This window comes from Alligator sinensis, unplaced genomic scaffold, assembly GCF_000455745.1.
Source record: "Alligator sinensis unplaced genomic scaffold, ASM45574v1 scaffold579_1, whole genome shotgun sequence".
Taxonomy (NCBI): domain Eukaryota; kingdom Metazoa; phylum Chordata; order Crocodylia; family Alligatoridae; genus Alligator; species Alligator sinensis.
This window is the reverse complement of record NW_005842023.1, coordinates 1767363-1773522: the sequence shown is the minus strand read 5'-3', so window position 1 is coordinate 1773522 and position 6160 is coordinate 1767363. Positions and strand designations below refer to the sequence as shown.

At 46.2% G+C, this 6160-nt stretch overlaps 1 long non-coding RNA gene across 1 annotated transcript in view; it reads left to right on the top strand.

Moving 5' to 3' along the window:
* The first annotated feature begins 3349 nt into the window (after nucleotides 1-3349).
* Nucleotides 3350-6160, top strand: part of LOC102370712 — a 75030-nt gene continuing 72219 nt past the window's right edge. Inside the window, exon 1 of the long non-coding RNA XR_323663.2 lies at nucleotides 3350-3437. This is a non-coding gene — a long non-coding RNA (uncharacterized LOC102370712). The remainder of the gene's footprint in view (nucleotides 3438-6160) is intronic.

Sequence of the window (6160 nt, the reverse complement as noted above, 5' to 3'; positions counted from 1 at the left end):
ATACAGTGCAGTCTAATTAATATTTGTTAGGGTGGAAATTATTACTATTTAATAATAAAAATTAAATGTTTATTCCACATCCTCAGGTACTCTTGAGTCACAGAGACAGTAGACTATAAGTACGATTGGCAGGATTAGATTTTTATCAATAAACATTGATAAATAGTGATTTCACCTCACACTGGCAGACCAATGGAAAATGTTTTCCATTGATAATAATCAAAATTTATAGAAAGGGGACTATAACAGGGAGCCCTTACTCTATTACTGGAGAATGAGAGAGAGAAGGCAGAGGGCTGAGGGGTTAAAGAGAAAACAATAGGCAGCCTAACGACTCATCAATTAATTAGCTGCTCTTTCAAACCTTGGGGATGAATAACAGGGGAATAATAGGCAATTTAAACAAATCCCTACCCAAAGGAGAGAGGGAGAGCATTTGAGGCTCCAGCCTCGTGGCAGCAGGGTCTATTAGGGCCAGGCTGGGCTGGTTCAGGTCTGGGTGGGCTAGCTAAGCAGCGGGACTGAGGGCCAAGGCTGCCTCTCCCTGTGTTCCCAGAGATCTGGGAGTGCTGCTGCCCTCCTTTTCTGGTCCTTGCCTACCAGGCTCTTTCCTGATGAATGAACAGAATGATTTAAAGCAGGTATGATTTATTCATTTATGTATATTTACTTTTTATATTTTGACATGTGACTTTATAAAGCTTTTAGCACTATACTGTCATTACTAAAATGGCTGCCCCCTTAATTTTGTGCAATTCTGAAATTTTAAATCAATAAAAATTGAAACAAATGCTTAAAAATAAACACAAATTCTTAGCTGTTGAAATTATTAAAAAAAAAAATATATATATATATATCAAATTCTGCGAAGCCTTGCTATACATATTGCAGTGCAGAGAAATTCTGTAAAGCAGTTGGGGCCAACCTTTCTGGCAGACATGCTACATATTAGCTCTATACCCTCCTTAAGCGTCACTCTGATTTCTTCCCCCTGCCCAATCTACTGCTTTGCTTTCTGCTCCCTGCCCTGTGCTCCCTGCCCATCTATTGCTCTGTTTTCTGTATTCTGCTTTGGAGTCCCTGCCTGATCTGAGCTCCCTGTCCTATCTGCCAGTGTGTCTGTTGCCTCACCAATCTGTCGTATGCTACTTGTGCCACCCATGCCATAGTTTGGCAACCCTTGGTCTAAAGCAGAATGGTAAGCATCCTTTATTGGCCAATAGTTCAGTTTTCTATTTACAAAGGTGAAATGTCTTAATTATAGTTAAAGAATTACTGTCTCCCCTATATGGGCATGGGTGTACATGGAAGTGTGTACATACATGGATTGTAAAGAATGATGAGGCTTTAGCACCATGATAACATGAGTGACTGAATCCCTCTTTATACCAATATAACAATTTCCATACTGTGAGTGATATTTTCCAGAGTAGATGAATCCTTTTCTGAAGGAATATTAGGGACACAGAGTACAGGTAAACCTATGAAGGCAAAATAAGTGAGTGCCTGAAGTCATTTAAGAGCAAGAGCTACTAAAGTCTATCCAGCTGTGAAAAAGAGAGCACTTTGGGGTCTTTGTATTGCTCCCTGTTTGTCAGGTAATATCCCTCTTGGAAAATTTGAAGTTTCCATTGTATCTTTTAAGCAACTCTCCTCTTCAGTTTTCATCTTAACTCTCTACCTTCACTTGTGTCTTTCTAGCATTCTTTTTATATATATATAAAGTAAGACATTGTTTTCACTCATGGGGTTTGGTGGAGGAGGAAATCTTTGAAAAAAATGCCACATTTGCAGCATTCACTAAGGGATTTTGTCATCTAAAGTACAAGAACGTCCATAACCATGGGATCCTTCGAGATTCTTTGTTTGTTTCAAGAAACCCAGACATCTTCAACTTCTGAAAGTACTTTCTTTTGTCTGCAGCTTGTCGGCAGACTGTACCCTCAAGCTAGTGCTGTCCAGCTTCTAAACTCTATACTTAAAAGTGCATGGGAGTGGGCCACATGCTGAGTGGGCTGCACCAGACAATGCATAGCTCACTGCACTGCATACAGCACAGACTTCCCCCATCACTTCTTTGGTACACTGTGCGCCCAATGCCCATATAGATAGATCCCCTATTGCTGCCTTGGGTGCCTATGTGGGCATCCCTTCCCACCACAACTGCAATACAAGGGCATAATCCCCCTTCACCTCCCCATGGAGCCCTGATTTTCCACCCCCTCTTGCTCCTCTCTCCTACACCCCAGACCAGGACTCACCCTCAGCTCTCTGCACAGCATGCTGCACTTCCACACACAGGGGCAGAAGCAACAAATGGCAGCCAGAGGAGGGAGAAGGAACCCAGATATCCCAACTGCTGATGCAGCAGGAGCACGAGAGAGGAGTGGCTAGGCAGGAGCCCAGGGGCTGCAACCTTAACCCCTCCTGAGCTGCATGAGGCCTGTGGGCTGCCAGTTGGACAGCCCTGCTCTAAACCGTAAACTCTAGTTTGACCAGTGATCCACGTGTTTATGACCTTTAAGCTTATTGCAAAAGAAAGTGGGAAGAAAATGTCGGCCTTGCTGGGATTTTGACTCAGAAAAATGTTCTAGTTAGTTCAAAATTCTGAAATGTCTTGAATTACTTCTGCACCTGATAGGTTGTGAACCATTTAAACTACAACCTCCGTATCTACAGAAGATTTACCTGTAGATGTTAGGCTTTTTCAGTCAGTTATTACTGTGTGTTCTTGACTTTCCTGGCTTCTGTTATGTAATGAACTTCTAAAAAGGTTTGAAGATTAATATTGTCAGCAAAGAAATAAAGACTATCTTCTGTTTCTAAAGAGTATGAAATCAGTTGTAATATAAGAGGGATGAAAAGTGTCATCAGCTTTTGTTTCTTTTGTGCTTAGAGTGAGAATGTAAATTGCTGGATGTAGCCTTTGTTATATAATGTACTTAACTCTCAGAGAAATAATCAAATCTCCAACTATTTTTCAGGGAGTTTAAGTCAAGGTGAACTACACAACATTTGAGAGACAAGAGAGATTTGTTGTCACTCAGTTATTATAATTTTCTTATGGAAAAGATCATCCATTGTTTGTGATTGATATAATGAATGAAAGGCTTAAACCTCAGTGTTTTAGATCAGTTCTTGTCCAATCAGAAGTCTGCTTACCGATGGGTGCTATCTATTTAAAAGTCTCTGTTACTCTAGTATCTGAACACTTCATAATTGTGTGTATGTATGTATTATACTTGCTCTGTTCTGTTGAGGGTGGGTGGCTAGATAAATGGAAAAAAAATTGGCATTGATTTTCCTCCCACCCTGCCTCTGATTACTTGCAGAAATAGAGAGGCTCAACTGAAAACCTGTATAGGTCCACACGAAAAGTGAAATAACTTTCTGCAGTTGATGGCTGGAGGGCTGAACTGTCTCATTCTCCTTTCCAAGTGAGTAACATTTAACCCTAGTGTACATGTTGATTAATGTACAAACAGATGAAGACAGAAATAAATACACAAACAAAACACAATTCTCACCTGCTGATATCTAGGGATCCTGGTTTTCCCTAATAAAAAAAAGATAGCATATTCTCTGATTAAAAATTGCGAATTCTCTGATTTAAAAACCCCAAATCCATGATTAAAATGAAAGGCCACTATATAGATAAGTATCAGTTGAACAAAATGTTTTCTTGATATATTTACAATTTTAAAGCAATTTGGAAGCCTACCAGCGCCTCAATCACTATAATAAAATAAATTCTAAATACCTATACATTTTGGTATTTGATTTGGAGTTTTTTATCCTGGAAAATCAGAGGTCCCTCTGCCCCTTAGCTCACAGAACGCAGGTCCAGGCCCCTCACTCCCAAGCCACAGCACCTTGGCCCTGCTGGGGTCCCTCACTTTAGCCCCCCACCCCGCCTCCCAACCCTGCTAGTGCCCCTCACTCCCCCTCCCACAGCCCTGTTGGTGCCCCTCACCCTCCACCCACAGCCCCTTACACCCCCCCAGCCCTGCCGGAGGGGTCCCCAGCTGCCAGGGTTATGGGGCCAGGGACCCAGGTCCACAGCCCTCTGCCTCCTGCAGCAGCATCTGAGCCCTGGCTCCCACCCGCAGGAGGCAGCAGCTGCTGCAGCAGAGCACAGCATGGAGCCCACTTCCCCGCACCCCCACTGCCTGTTGCCTGCCTGCTGCAGGCTTAGGTGGGAAGGCGGGGATGGGACTGCTTCCTCGCCACTGGGTGCACTCCTGGGTGGCAGGGGGGGACCCAGGCCCCCGAATCTGTACATAGGGCAGGGGTGGGCTGTCCACTGTGGGCTTGGGCTCCCTGCCCTGCTGCCCTCTCCAGGGCCTCTGCAGCCTAGTGAGTGTGACCCGGCAGAGCAGGGCTGCATGGGGAAGCTCCTTGCTGCTGTGAGCCCTGCACTGCCCTGGTGAGGTATCTCCTGCTCATGTGGCAGCTGCAGGGGCAGTGGCATGAGGTTGTGCCCCACTGTGCTGCCATCCAGGCAGGAGGTGCCTTGCCAGGGCAGTGCAGGGCTCACGATGGCAAGGAGTTTCCCCACACAGCCCCGCTGTGCCCTGCCCTGCTAGGTCCCACCTACTGGGCTGTGGAGGCCCCAGGGGAGGGCAGCAGGGTGGGGAGCCCGCAACAGGCAACCTGTGCCCACCCCTGCCCCGTGCACAGATCTGCGGGCATGGGTCTGCTCCACCCCCCTGGGATTGTGGGTAGCAGTGGGATGCCAGCCCCACTCCCTGCCCCCTGAACGAGCCACCAGTGGCCCCATCCCACAGCCCTGGGCCCCATGCACCCCCTGGCTTGGCAGACCCAACTCCAGCCCTGCCCAACACTTACCTGTGGAAGCTGCTATCCAGGCTGACCACCCTCCTTCTGTTCCCACCCCAGTCCTTTGCAGGCTGGAACTCTGGAGCAATTTGTAAAAGTGCAAAATCTGTGAGTTTCTCCATTAAATTAAAAATCTGTGTTTTTCTTGAGTGAACGGGGGAGGAAGGGCAGGGAGCGGGAATCCATGTTTTTCTCCATGTTTCCGTGGGAAATGGAAAACCCAGATCCCTGCTGGTAACTGCACGTGTGTGCAGAATCAGATGTGTCCTCAACCAGATGAGATGTGACTGTCTGGAGTGGCATCCACTCCTGGAGACCTACACACACACTGCCTCCCAGATACCCCTGGCCATTATAGGTATGTATTTCTCACTATAGCCCTGAGAAGTTGGACATTTTACAGAGGGGGAACAGAATCCCAGACAAACTAAGAGTATGTTTGTGATGTAATGTAGCACCAAGACAATTAAGCTAGCTTTAAATGAGCTATTTCAGATACCAGCAGCAGTTTAGCCATGGTAGTGTGGAGTTTTGCAGAAAAGCAGGATAACCTAGCTCACATAGAACTCCCTGTTTTGGGGGCTGCTTCCAGTAATCAGGCTAGCTCAGGAATCTCTATGCTATGCTTCACTTCGTAGACAGACCATAAGAGATTTGTTGAAGCACATGCAGAAAGTCTATGACAAAGCAGGGGATGGACCCGAAACCTCCTAAGTTCCTGACTAGCTGGACTGCCCTTGCTTAGCATTCCTGTATCATCATGTTTATTTTCTAACTTACAACCCATGGGAGTGTACAGTTTTTCCTGCCCCTGTATACCATTCTTTTGTTGGGTTTGACTAAGAAGTCATGTGGCAGCCTGATTGCCCCAGTGTAGAAAAGAGCAATTTAAAAAACATGCAGAGGCATGTCTCTAAAACCAGCCCCCATCCCTCCCCCAACCCCTTTTTCCCATTAACATTTCTCTTTGCAAGCCCCAAAGGAGTTAGATTTAGTGGAGTGAATTAGGCGAGTTGAACCTCAGCTGCTAAATAGCCATTAGGGCTGTGCAAAGTTTCAGGTACTGATTCAATTTGGAGGAGATTTGGCCCGATTCGGTGGCCAAATCACCAAATCTGAATCGAATCGGGGGACTAATAAAAAGGTCCAAATCAATTCGAAACTCTCCAAGTCTTTGAAAAAGATTCAGAGAGCTTCAATGATTTGGACAGTCCCTGCCAGCTGCAGCAGGGAGCTGGACCTGGACTTGGAGCCAGTAAGTAGCGGGCCGGGGCAGGGGGGGCTGGAGGAGGGAGGAGGGGACCATGGAGGGACCCCTGCC